Source organism: Symphalangus syndactylus, chromosome Y (genome assembly GCF_028878055.3).
Source record: "Symphalangus syndactylus isolate Jambi chromosome Y, NHGRI_mSymSyn1-v2.1_pri, whole genome shotgun sequence".
NCBI classification, from domain to species: Eukaryota; Metazoa; Chordata; class Mammalia; order Primates; family Hylobatidae; genus Symphalangus; species Symphalangus syndactylus.
The window spans coordinates 8,051,385-8,065,667 of NC_072448.2; the positions used below are offsets into that span (position 1 = coordinate 8,051,385).

General features: G+C 48.0%; 1 long non-coding RNA gene across 2 annotated transcripts in view; it reads left to right on the forward strand.

The window, feature by feature from the left end:
• The first annotated feature begins 430 nt into the window (after window positions 1-430).
• Window positions 431-14,283, forward strand: part of LOC134736040 (uncharacterized) — a 78,905-nt gene continuing 65,052 nt past the window's right edge. For both annotated transcript variants that reach the window (XR_010119815.1, XR_010119816.1), the window contains exon 1: window positions 431-554. This is a non-coding gene — a long non-coding RNA (uncharacterized lncRNA). The remainder of the gene's footprint in view (window positions 555-14,283) is intronic.

Consider the following 14,283-nt stretch of genomic DNA (forward strand, 5'->3'; position numbering starts at 1 on the left):
TGTAGAAGTAATGCAGTGAAAACAAAAACACCACAACCACAGAAACAGCAACAACAAAAAACACCCAGGCACAAAAGTGCAAAATGGCACAATCTCATTTGCATGAAGTGTCTAGAATAAGACTGTTTGCAGAGTCAGAGAGCAGATGGGTGATTGCTTAAGGCTGAGAGCAGGGAGATTGGGGAGTGACGGTTTAATGGGTATGGGGTGTTTTTTTGGGGGATTATGAAGGTGTTCTGGAACTAGATAGGGCTGGCGGTTGTGTAAAATGCTCAGTGCACTAAATCGTCTCTTCGTTAAAATGGCAAACTGTGTATAATGTGCATTTCCCACAGTAAGAAGCAACAGCAGCACAAAGGGAGGCGATAACTCAGGTCATATCACACCCTGCAGGCCCCATCACCCTTCCTCCTTCCTCTGTTCACCTCCTCCCTTTCCGGGCTCTGCAGATGAGCCCTGGCAGCCCTCCCCTGGCCGTCTGGACCCAGGCCTGCCTGTCTTGGTGCATTTTAGGACATTAAGTCTGGCTGGAACCTGAGAGCGTCAGCCATGCGGTAAGTCCCCACGTCCCTCCAGCAGTCTGGGAGGGGAGCTCTCTCCTCTGCTTTTGTACACCCTGGAGAAAATTGTCAGGCAGCAGACATGAAGAGCCTCTGGGAGATTCAGTGAGGGCTGGCAGGCAGGTGTCCAGGAGCCTGAGTGACTGGTGAGAGAAAGGACGTATTCCTTAAAGACAAATTCATCAAGGGATTGGTTTAAATAATTCCTGCTCTGCACATCCCAAATTAAGCTTCATCATCAGACACCGCATCTGTTGCCTTTTCTAGAAACATGAGCTCTCAGCTCAGTAATACCGTCTGTTGGGGTTTCAATGTTTCACCCCCCAGGGGAGCAGGTTTCCATACACCAAAGCTCTCCAAGGTCCACTTCTGAGGACGGGGAACGCTGGCTGTCTGGTGACGGCCTTTCCAAAGCTGCCCTGTCCTCTTGCATTAAGAAAGATTAGTTTGCACTCGGGGAGGAGAGGCGCAGAAGGTTAACAAGATTAGAGAGAGCTCCTGAGACCTGCCGTGAGATTCCCTGAGGGATGTGGCTAATAAAACTGTAAAAACAAGGCAGGCGGTGTCTCTCACGGCCGGGTCCTGATTTCAGAGCCGGAAATGTCTACCTCTTCTAGGCAGTTTGCTACCTCAGTAATTTAGGTTGTCAGTTGTGGTATCCAAGCCCCAGCACAGTTGTTTTGTTTGTTTGCTTGTTTTTTGCAGTTTGCAGGTGATACTTAGTTCCTAAAGATGTTTTTCTATTTTTCTTTTTTTTTTCTTTTTGTTTTGTTTTGTTTTTTGAGACGGAGTCTCGCTTTGTCACCCAGGCTGGAGTGCAGTGGCACAATCTCGGCTCACTGCAAGCTCCACCTCCTGGGTTCACACCATTCTCCTGTCTCAGCCTCCCAAATAGCTGGGACTATAGGTGCCTGCCACCATGCCCAGCTAATTTTTTGTATTTTTAGTAGAGACGGGGTTTCACCATGTTAGCCAGGATGGTCTCGATCTTCTGACCTCATGATCCGCCCGCCTCCGCCTCCCAAAGTGCTGGGATTACAGGTGTGAGCCACCGCGCCCGGCTTTTTTTTTTCTTTCCTGAGATGGAGTCTCGCTCTGTCACCCAGGCTGGAGTGCAGTGGCGTGATCTCGGCTCACTGCAAGCTCCGCCTCCCGGGTTCACATTATTCTCCTGCCTCAGCCTCCCAAGTAGCTGGGACTACAGGTGCCCGCCACCACGCCTGGCTAATTTTTTGTATTTTTAGTAGAGATGGGGTTTCACCGTGTTAGCCAGTATGGTCTCGATCTCCTGACCTCGTGATCCGCCCACCTCAGCCTCCCAAAGTGCTGGGATTACAGGCATGAGCCACCACGCCCAGTCTATTTTTCTGAACTAAGAAATGTGTATGTGTGTGCATATGGTTGTCTGACTGGTAGAGGTGGAAAGCTTCATGAATGTGTGTATGCGTGTGTGTTTCTGCGTGTGTCTGTGTGTGTATGTGTTTCTGTGTTATCTGTGCTTGTGGTTATGTTTGTGTCTGTACATATGCATGTGTCTTTGTGGATGTGTGTTTGTATATGTATGGTTGTCTGTGTGTATGTTTGCCTGTTTGTGTATGCATGTGATGTGTGTGTTTATATTTGTGTATTTGTGTCTCTGTGTGTGTGTGTATTATGTATTTGTGTGTGTTTGTGCATGTGTCTATTTGGGTGTGCATGTGTATGTGTGTGTGTGCATGTGTGTGTATATGCATGCTAGTGTGTGTGCAGTTGTTTGTGTATGAACTTGTGCATATGTGCATGTGTGAATATGTGTGTGTAGATATGGATATGTATCAGTGTGTATGCCTGTTAGTATCTGTGCATTTGTGTCTATGTGTATAATTGGGTGTGTGTGTGTATATGCATGCTAGTGTGTATGCAATTGTTTCTGTATGTATTTGTGCATATGTGCATCTGTGCATTTGTGTGTGTAGATATGGATATGTATGAGTGTGTTTGCCTGTTACAGTCTGTATGCATTTGTGTGAATGTGCTTGTTCATGTGTATTTTTTGGTGTGCATGTGTGTGTGTGTGCGTGTGTGTATGCATATGTGCATATATGCATGCTAGTGTGTTTGCAGTTGTTTGTGTATGCATATATGCATGTGTGCATTTGTGTGTGTAGATATGGATATGTATGAGTGTATATGACTGTTAGTGTCTGTATGCATTTGTGTGAGTGTGTTTGTGCATGTGTATATCTGGGTGTGTGTATATACGGATACGGATGAGCATGTATGCCTGTTAGTATCTGTATGCATTTGTGGGTATGTGTTTGTGCATGTGTATATTTGGGTGTGCATGTGTGTATGTGTGTGTATATATATGCATGCTAGTGTATACGCAATTGTTTGTGTATTTGTGCATATGTGCATGTGTGCATTTGTGTGTGTACATATGGATATAGTTGAGCATGTATGTCTATTAGTGTCTGTATGCATTTGTGTGTATGTGTGCATGTGTATACTTGGGTGTGCATGTGTGTGGGGGTGCATGTGTGTGTGCATGTGTGTATATGCATGCTAGTGTGTATGCAGTTGTTTGTATATTCATTTGTGCATATGTGCATGTGTGCCTTTGTGTGTGTGGATACAGATATGGATGAGCATGTATGTCGATTAGTGTCTGTATGCATTTGTGTGTATGCATTTGTGCATATGTGCATGTGTGCATTTGTGTGTGTATGTATGGATACAGATGAGTGTGTATGCCTGTTAGTGTCTGTATGCATTTGTGTGAATGTGTTTGTGCATGTGTATATTTAGGTGTGCATGTGTATGTGTGTATATGCATGCTAGTGTGTAGGCAATTGTGTGTTTGTGCATATGTGCACATGTGCATTTGTGTGTGTAGATATGGATATGTGCAAGCGTGTATGCCTGTTAGTGTCTGTATGCATTTGTGTGTATGTGTTTGTGCATGTGTGCATTTGTGTGTGTAGATATGGATATGTATGAGTGTATATGCCTGTTAGTGTCTGTTTGCATTTGTGGGTATGTGTTTGTGCATATGTGCATGTGTGCATTTGTGTGTGTAGATATGGATATGTACGAGTGTATATGCCTGTTAGTGTCTGTATGTGTTTGTGTGTATGTGTTTGTGCATATGTATATCTGGGTGTGTGTGTATATGGAGATGTATGAGCGTGTATGCCGGTTAGTGTCTGTTTGCATTTGTGGGTATGTGTTTGTGCATATGTGCATGTGTGCATGTGTGTGTGTAGATATGGATATGTATGAGTGTATATGCCTGTTAGTGTCTGTATGTGTTTGTGTGTATGTGTTTGTGCATGTGTGCATGTGTGCATTTGTGTGTGTAGATATGGATATGTACGAGTGTATATGCCTGTTAGTGTCTGTATGCATTTGTGTGTATGTGTTTGTGCATATGTGCATGTGTGCATGTGTGTGTGTAGATATGGATATGTATGAGCGTGTATGCAGGTTAGTGTCTGTTTGCATTTGTGTGTATGTGTTTTTGCATGTGTGCATGTGTGCATTTGTGTGTGTAGATATGGATATGTACGAGTGTATATGCCTGTTAGTGTCTGTATGCGTTTGTGTGTATGTGTTTGTGCATATGTGCATGTGTGCATTTGTGTGTTTAGATATGGATATGTATGAGTGTATATGCCTGTTAGTGTCCGTATGCATTTGTGTGAGTGTGTTTGTGCATGTGTATATCTGGGTGTGTGTATATATGGATATGTATGAGCGTGTATGCCAGTTAGTGTCTGTATGCATTTGTGGGTATGTGTTTGTGCATATGTGCATGTGTGCATTTGTGTGTGTAGATATGGATATGTATGAGTGTATATGCCTGTTAGTGTCTGTATGCGTTTGTGTGAGTGTGTTTGTGCATGTATATATTTGGGTGTATGTATATATGGATATATATGAGCGTGTATGCCTGTTAGTGTCTGTATGCATTTGTTTGTATGTGTTTGTGCATATGTGCATATACGGCATGTGTGCATGTGTATATTTGGGTGTGCATGTGTGTATGTGTGCGTGCGTGTATGCATGCTAGTGTATACACAATTGTGTATGTGTGCAGATGTGCAGGTATGCATTTGTGTGTGTATATATGGATATGGATGAGCGTATATGGCTGTTAGTGTTTGTATGCATTTGTGTGTGTGCATATGTGCATGTATGTGTGTATATATGGATATGGATGAGCGTGTATGCCTGTTAGTGTCTGTATGCATTTGTGTGTGTGTATGTGCATGTGAGCATTTGCATATGTGTGTATATATGTGTGTCTGCATGTGTGCATCTATATGTGTGTGCATGTATGTGCATGTGCGTATGTGTATAGGCACATGCTGATTTGTGTGTGTGAGGGGAGGGGGCACAGGCAGACCCTCTCTGTGTGGTCCCAGGTGGGGCCTGGTGGCAACAAGCCTGGTGCGTTCAGCCCTGGGTGGATGTGGTAGCGGAGGGAACAGCAGGGCAGCGTCCGAGGTGTGACAAAGCACAACTTGCCCCGAGAGAGTCCTGTGCTCTGGGCCATGTTGGCTTCTCGGGCCACAGGTGCATTCCTCACAGGTGACCTGAGGGTGGAGGAAAGGCCGTCTCTGCAGGCCAGGGGGCTCGCTGGTTATTGCTCACACCCAGTGTGCACCTGGACGGCACCAGAGATCTTCCTACCTCCCAGGAGCCGATGCACGATCTCCGGGAATCTGGCCCTCGTCACCCTCGACCTCGTGCACCACGAGACTCCATTTACAGACGGGAAGCGGCCTGGGGCTGACCTTGCTGACCCCTGTCCAGCCTCGATGGGTCTGAGATGCAGGTGCCATTGTCTTCCCAACAGCCGCGTGTGACCCAACACGAGTTCGGGAATGCGAACATTCTCCTCTCGGAGCTTCGCAAGCTGTTTTGGCACAAACTCACTGTTCAGCAGACTTCTTTGAACAAGGAGTCTTCTTAAAAATGACACTTAAGCCTGTAATCCTAGCACTTTGGGAGGCCGAGGCGGGCAGATCGCTTGAGGTCAGGAGTTCAAGATCAGGCTGGCCAACATGGAGAAACCCCATCTCTACTGAAAAATACAAGAATTAGCCAGGGTTGGTGGCGCATGCCTGTAATCCCCGCTACTCAGGAGGCTGAGTCAGGAGAATCGCTTGAACCCGGGAGGTGGGGGTTGCAGTGAGCCGAGATTGCACCATTGCACTCCAGCCTGGGCAACACAGCGAGTCTCTGTCTCCAAATAAAATAAAATAAGATAAAAAAGTAAAATAAAGTAAAATGAAATATAAATATAATAATAATATAATAATAATAAAATCTGCCTACATAGGTCAGCGTGCAGGCGGCGAATTGACTCCTTGCTCTGTGGCATCAGAGCCTTGGAGAAAACGGGGGTCACTGAGAAGGGGGGGCGGGTCAAGTAAGAAGAAAACGCCAGGGAGGCTGATGCAAATCCCAGACCTCAAGGAGCAAGGGAGGGGCTCTTCTATCGAGTCCTGACGCCCAGGGCTAAAGGTAGGGGAGAAGGAATCCGTTCTTTGCCTTCTCTCTCTTCCCGCCCCCCAGCCCCTGCACCTGCTCCCCATTGGCTGAGCCCAGTTGAAGTCACCCAGCCAGGGTGATGTCAATCAGAGCCAGGCTGATGTCAATTACACAGGGCCCTCTCTCTCTCTCTCTCTCTCTCTCTCTCTTCCCGCCCCCTAGCCCCTGCGCCTGCTCCCATTGGCTGAGCCCAGCTGAAGTCACCCTGCCAGGTTGATGTCAATCAAAGCCAGGCAGATGTCAATTACACAGGGCCTCCTCTCTCTCTCTCTCTTCCCGCCCCGTAGAGCCTGCATCTGCTCCCCATTGGCTGAGCCCTGATGAAGTCACCCAGCCAGGTGACGTCAATCAGAGCCTGGCAGATGTCAATTACATAGGGCCTTCTCTTCCTGCCCCCTAGCCCCGGCACCTGCTCCCCATTGGCTGAGCCCAGCTGAAGTTAACCAGCCAGGGTGATGTCAATCAGAGCCAGGCTGATGTCAATTACACAGGGCCTTCTCTCTCTCTCTCTTCCCGCCCCCTAGCGCCTGCACCTGCTCCCCGTTGGCTGAGCACTGCTGAAGTCACCCAGCCAGGTGATGTCAATCAGAGCCAGTCTGATGTCAATTACACAGGGCCTTCTCTCTCTCTCTTCCCGCCCCCTAGCGCCTGCACCTGCTCCCCATTGGCTGAGCTCTGCTGAAGTCACCCAGCCAGGTGATGTCATCTGTCTGTCTGCCAGGCCTATGTCAATTACACGGGGCCTTCTCTCTCTTCCCGCCCCCTAGCCCCTGCACCTGTTCCCTATTGGCTGAGCCTAGCTGAAGTCACCCCGCTATAGAGCCAGGCAGCTGTCAATCACACAGGGCCCACAACAGCCCAGAGATGGGTTGAGTACGAATCTGGGCGACCCAGTGAATCACGTCAGCGTCTGCACAGTGGGAAGGGGTCCCCTCTGGCACGTTGCTGCTAAGTTTCAACAGCGCTTAGAGGGGAAGCGGCAGAAGCAATTCGGCTTCTCAATGGGCTTGCCCCGGCGTGCACTTGAACGAAGCATTGGCAGGAAGGAAGCTTACAAATTCATCTGGGACCACCAGCTTCCAGGGATCCCGTGAGATGCGGGGCGTGGAGGGTTTGTGAAAACAGCAGAGTGAGTTATGTGTCATTTACTGGTGTTCTCTTCGCTCACATTGTTCTTTTGTTTTTTGTTTAAAAATAGGTGACTTTCAGGCCATACGCAGTGGCTCATGCCTGTAACCCCAGCACTTTGGGAGGCCAAGGCGGGAGGATCACCTGAGGTCAGGAGTTCGAGACCAGCCTGGCCCACATGGTGAAACCCTGTCTATAATACAAATACAAAAATTAGCCTGGCGTGGTGGGGGGTGCCTGTAATCCCAGCTGTTCAGGAGGCTGAGGCAGGAGAATCACTTGAGCCTGGGAGGCGGAGCTTGCACTGAGCCGAGATAGGGCCACTACACTCCAGCTTGGGCAACAGAACAAGACTCCGTATTAAAAAAAAAAAAAGAAAAAAAAAAAAAAAAAAAAGTGACTTTTAGGCCGTATATAGTGGCTCACGCCTGTAATCCTGGCACTCTGGGAGGCCGAGGTGGGAGAATCACTTGAGCCCAGGAGTTTGAGACCAACCTGGGCAACATAGGAAGACCTCGTATCCATTTATTAGATTAAAAAAAGAACAAGTGACTTTAATTTGTCAGAATGAGTTATACAAATTGTGTGCTTTTTAAAATTTTTATTTTTTTTTTTTTAATTTTTTATTTTTTGAGACAGAGTCTCTGCCGCCCAGGCTGGAGCACAGTGGTGTGATCTCGGCTCACTGCAACCTCCACCTCCCGGGTTCAAGCGATTCTCCTGCCTCAGCCTCCTCAGTAGCTGGGATTACAGGCAAGTGCAACCATGCCTGGCTAATTTTTTTGTATATATATATATTTTTTAGTAGAGACGGGGTTTCACCATGTTGGTCAGGCTGATGTCGAACTCCTGATCTCGTGATCCGCCCAGCCTCCCAAAAGTGCTGGGATTACAGGCGTGAGCCACCGCACCCGGCCTTATTTTATTCTTTTTTAATTGAGAAAAATTGCACATATTCACGGGATACATAGTGATGTTTCTATGCATATAGTGTATAATTATCAGATCCTTATAACGTATAATGATCAATGTATAATTAATGATCAGATCCATATAACCTATAATGAGATGATTAATAGCACATCCATCATGTCAAACAGCCCTTCCTTCCTTCCTTCCTTCCTTCCTTCCTTCCTTCCTTCCTTCCTTCCTTCCTTTCTTCTGTTCTCTCTCTCTCCTTTCTTTCTCTCTCTCTGTTTTTCTTTTTCTGTCTCTCTCACTTTCTCTCTTTGGGTCTCTCTCTGTTTCTCTCTTTCTGTCTCTCTTTCTTTCTGTCTTTCTTTCTTTCTTGTCTCGCTCTCTCATCCAGGCTGCAGTGCAATGGCGTGGTCTTGGCTCACTGCAACCTCCACATCCAGGGTTGAAGCAATTCTCCTGCCTCAGCCTACCAAGTAGCTGGGATTACAGGCACATGCTACCATAGCCAGCTGATTTTTGTATTTTTAGTAGAGACAGAGTTTTGCTGTGTTGGCCAGGCTGGTCTGGAACTCCTGACCTCAGGTGATCCACCTGCCTCGGCCTCCCAAAGTGCTGCGATTACAGGCGTGAGCTACCATGCCCATCATTTCTTTGTGTAGGGAACATTTAATATCCTCCTTCCAACTATTTGAAACTGTAGAATGTACTATTGTTAACTATCATCATTCTACAGGGCTTTAGAACACTGGAATTTATTCCACCTGTCTAGCTGTAATTTTATATGCTTTAATAATTGTTTTCATATGGACATAATAGCTCTCCCAGAAGAAAAAATATAAAACAATAAATGTCACTCAGAACAGTAATCAGTAATGCTGTCAAAACTTTATTCAGGCTGTGTGTGGTAGCTCATGCCTGTAATCCCAGCACTTTAGGAGGACGAGGCGGGTGGATCATTTTAGGTCAGGAGTTCGAGACCAGATTGGCCAACATAGTGAAACCCTGTCTCTACTAAAAATATAAAAAAAATTAGCCAGGCCTGGTAGCAAGTGCCTGTCATTCCAGCTACTTGGGAGGCTGAGGCATGAGAATCACTTGAATCTGGAAGGCGGAGGTTGCAGTGAGCTGAGATCGCGCCATTGCACTCCAGCCACTGCACTCCAGAGACAGACTCTCTCTCTCTCTCTTTTTTTTTTTAATTTTTAAAAGGCAGGCAGATCACCTGAGGTCAGGAGTTCGAGACTAGCCTGGCCAACATGATGAAACCCCGTGTCTACTAAAAATACAAAAATTAGCCAGGCATGGTGGCAGATGCGTGTAATCTCAGCTACTCAGGAGGCTGAGGCAGGAGAATCGCTGGAACCCAGGAGGCAGAGGTTGCAGTGAGCCGAGAACACGCCACTGCACTCCAGCCTGGGCAACAAGAGCGAAACTCCGTCTCAATAAAACAAACAAACAATCAAAACCCTCCAAAACACAAGGATGTAGGGGTTTGTCAAGACAAGGACCCCTTGTGTCTGTGTGTTTGGACTTGAGGAAATAGTCCCCTGCAACCTCTAAAAGTCAATACATTTGATGTTTTCAAGGGTAGGTGGTAATCTTGCTGTAATCACTGACTTCAGAGCTATCGTTCATTCCTCGGATTGGGGTATGGGGGTAGGGAAAATAGCACCCATGATGACGGCCACATCCTAATTCCTGGATCCCTGCACCTGTGAACATGTGACCTCACATGGCAAAATGAATGTTGCAGGTGCGATGAAGCTAAGGATCTGGAGATGGGACACAATCCTGCATATTGGGTGGGCCCAGTGTCTTCACAGGGTCCTTAGAAGAGGAGGTAGCATGGTCAGAGGCAGAGAGATTGGAAGAGGCTCTGCAGCTGGCTTTCAAGATGCAGAGAGGGACCATGCATGAAGCATTGCCAGGTAGCTTTTGCTGGACTATAGTTCAATCCACTTCAATTGCATCCAGTTCCTTCTGAAAGCCCTAGAGGAAGGTCCATCATGTCTCCCCAGCTCCTGGGGGCTCCAGGCGTCCCTGGGCTTGTGGCTGCATCACTCCAGTCTCTGCTTCCCTCTCCACGTGGCCTTCTCCTCTGTGTCTGTGTGTCCTCTTCTGTCTCTCTCTCTTTTTTTTTTTTTTTTGGAGAGGGAGTCTTGCTTTGTCGCCCAGGCTGGAGTGCAGTGGTGCCATCTCGGCTCATTGCAAGCTCCGCCTCCCGGGTTCATGCCATTCTCCTGCCTCAGCCTCCTAAGTAGCTGGAACTATGGGCGCCCACCACCACGCCCGGCTAATTGTTTTGTATTTTTTGTAGAGACGGGGTTTCACTGTGTTAGCCAGGATGGTCTCCATCTCCTGACCTCGTGATCTGCCTGCCTCGGCCTCCCAAAGTGCTGGGATTAGAGGCATGAGCCACCGCACCCGGCCCCCTCTTCTGTCTCTTGTGAGGACAGTGGTCATTAGATTTACGTCCACTGTCCTACAGGATGATCTCATCTCAAGGTCCTTGAATTAATTATGTGTGCAGACACTCTGTTTCCAAATAAAATGTCACTGACAGGTACCAGGGGCTTAAGGCAACAGAAACTCATTCTCTCTCACTCTTAGAGACCAGAAGTCTCAGATCAACGTGTCTTAGGGCCGTGCTCCCTCCAGAGCTGTAGGGGAGGGTCCTTCCTGCTTCTCCCAGCTCCTGGGGGTTCCAGGTGTCCCTGGGCTTGTGGCCGCATCACTCCAGTCTCTGTGTCCATCTCCACGTGGTTTTCTCCTCTGTGTCTGTGTCTCCTCTTGTGTCTCTTAGAAGGGTGCCTGTCAGTGGATTTAGGACCCAAGTTAAATGCAAGATGATCATGTTTCAAGATCCTTAACTATATCACATGTAGAAAGACCCTACTTACAATTAAGGACACACTCTGAGGTTCTGGGTAGATGTGAATTTTTTTTTTGGTAGGGTGAGTGGGGGCACGTTTTAACCCAGTACAGGGACCTAACCCAAGACAGTGCCTTGATTAGGGAAGACAATGGGGTCATTTCATTCATAGGGTCATGAATTGATGATTCCTCCTGTTTATCAAGCATTCTCTAAAATGTTCCCGGGCTGAGTGTGGAGCTCTGAGAACTCTTGAACAAACCTGTCCATGGCGGTTTCTGCCTTCTGTGCTTTATAATTTAGAGAAATTCGGCTGGGGGCGGTGGCTCACACCTGTAATCCCAGGACTTTGGGAGGTTGAGGCGGGCGGATCACCTGAGGTCAGGAGTTCGAGACCAGCCTGACCAACATGGAGAAACCCCATCTCTACTGAAAATACAAAATTAGCCAGGTGTGGTGGTGGGCGCCTGTAATTACAGCTACTCAGGAGGCTGAGGCAGGAGAATCGCTTGAGCCCAGGAGGTAGAGGTTGGGGTGAGCTGAGGTCACGTCATTGCACTCCAGCCTGGGCAGCAAGAGCGAAACTCCGTCTCAAATGATAATAATAATTTAGAGAAATTCATTATTTCTGTGCCTGGTGAATTGGCGTGCTTTCGCGGGCATGGATTACAGGATTTTTATCTTTCTTGGGGCATCTCCAGGGATGAAAGTCAGGTCCTGGACTTTTAAAATCAAAGGCCATGACGTTCGATGACCATTAAAGAGAAAGATAAAAGCTGCCACAAGTTTCCGTTTGTCTAATTGAGCATTTGCAGGCTGAGGAGTGGAAAGGTTGTTTCTGATGTCCGCAGGGGACCGTTTTACACCTGGAAACCTGACATTTCATTCACCGCAGCCCGCGGGGCGTGCCGGCGACTTCGCTTTTCACCCCCTCTGGCTCCTCTGTTTTTGAAGCTGAGAGAGATGATTTTCATTTCCGGCAACATGAATGAGGCTTTCTGGGCACTGGCCTGTGAGCAGGAAAAGGCTAAGACAGGTATAACCTGTCTTTGGGGCAGGCTCTCTTTGGGAGACCGAGGCGGGCGGATCACCTGAGGTCAGGAGTTTGAGACCAGCCTGGCCAACATGGTGAAACTCTGTCTCTACTAAAAATACAAAAATTAGCCGGGCGTGGTGGCGGGCACCTGTAATCCCAGTTACTTGGGAGGCTGAGGCAGGAGAATCATTTGAAATCGGGAGGTGGAGTTTGCAGTGAGCTGAGATCGCACCACTGCACTCCAGCCTGGGCAACAGACTGAGACTCTATCTCAAAAACAAATAAACAGCCGGGTGCAGTGGCTCACTCCTGTTATCCCAGCACTTTGGGAGGCCGAGGCGGGCAGATCATGAGGTCAGGAGTTCGAGACCAGCCTGGCTCACACTGTGAAACCCCATCTCTACTAAAAAAATACAAAAACTTAGCTGGGTGTGGTGGCGGGCGCCTGTAGTCCCAGCTACTCAGGAGGCTGGGGCAGGACAATGGCGTGAACCTGGGAGGTGGAGATTGCAGTGAGCAGAGATCACGCCACTGCACTCCAGCCTGAGCGACAGAGCGAGACTCCATCTCACAAGCAAACAAAGAAGAAAGAAAAACAAAAACAACTCAGACACATATATCATTATGTTTTCTTTTGTTTCTACGGGGAATCAAACATCTTATGACTCTGGCTTACTAGGGGTGGCTATTGTTTAAGTTACTATTTGGTTGTTTACTGTGTTATTCATTCACTCCCCGAATGGCTGGTTGCAGGGCTAGCTAGGTGCCCAGAATCTCTCTTGAAGAAACTCACAATTTTTCTTGTTATTTCCATGCCTCGAGGCGGGGGGTGGCAGGACCTTCGGAGGAGTCTCTGCTCCTTCTCAGCCATTTGTTTATGTTTCTTTTCTGAGACGGAGTCTCGCTCTGTTGCCCAGTGTGGAGTGCAGTGGTGCGATCTCGGCTCACTGCAACCTCTGCCTCCAGGTTCAAGTCATTCTCCTACCTCAGCCTCCCAAGTAGGTGGGACTGCAGGTGCCCGCCACCACGTCCAGCTATATATATTTTTTTTATTTTTAGTAGAGATGGGGTTTCACCACGTTGGCCAGGCTGGTCTCGAACTCCTGACCTCAGGTGATCCGCCTGCCTTGGCCTCCCAAAGTGCTGGGATGACAGGCGTGAGCCACTGTGCCAGGCCTTTGTCACCCAGTTTAAGCTTTCTTCCATCCCTAAACTCCTCTGTGTATCCTCTTCCAACTTCATGTTACTGCTTAGGGTTGCATTTGCCTCTCAAAGGCTTTTTCTTACAAACAGTGCATTTCCAGCCTTTCAGGCGTCCCCAGGTGTCTAGGACAGCTGAAGACCCAACGCTGGTCTGTAAAATCGCCATACGTCTTGTTTTCCACGCCACTGACACAGCCTTGGACAGCTCCTTTGTGGACTGATTGTCAGGCCTCTGAGCCCAAGCTAAGCCATAGTAACCCCTGTGACCTGCACGTACACATCCAGATGGCCTGGAGCAACTGAAGATCCCCAAAAGATGACATTCCACCATCGTGATCTGTTCCTGCTCCACCCTTACTGATCAGTTGACTTTGTGACAACACACGCTCCCCGCCCTTGCGATAATGTACTTTGTGATATTCCCCCGTGCTTGTGAATGTACTTTGTACGATACAGCCTCCTCAGCCTTGGGAAGGTACTTTGTAATATTCTCCCCCGCCCTTAAGAAGGTACTTTATAGGCTGGGTGTGGTGGTTCACACCTGTAATCCCAGGACTTTGGGAGGCCGAGGTGGGAGGATCATGAGGTCAGGAGATTGAGACCATCCTGGCTAACACGGTGAAACCCCGTCTCTACTAAAAATACAAAAAAATTAGCTAGGCGTGGTGGTGGGCGCCTGTAGTCCCAGCTACTCGGGAAGCTGAGGCAGGAGAATGGAGTGAACTCGGGAGGTGGAGCTTGCAGTGAGCTGAGATCGTGCCACTGCACTCCAGCCTGGGGGACAGAGTGAGACTCCATCTCAAAAAATAAAAAAGGAGGTAATTTGTAATATTCTCCCCACCCTTGAGAATGTACTTTGTCGGATCCACCCCCTGCCCACAAAAAATTGCTCCTAACTCCACCGCCTATCCCAAACCCTTAAGAACTAATGACAATCCCGCCACCCTTTGCTGACTCTTTTTTCGGACCCAGCCCACCTGCACCCATGAAATCAACAGCCTTGTTGTTCACACAAAGCCTGTCAGTGG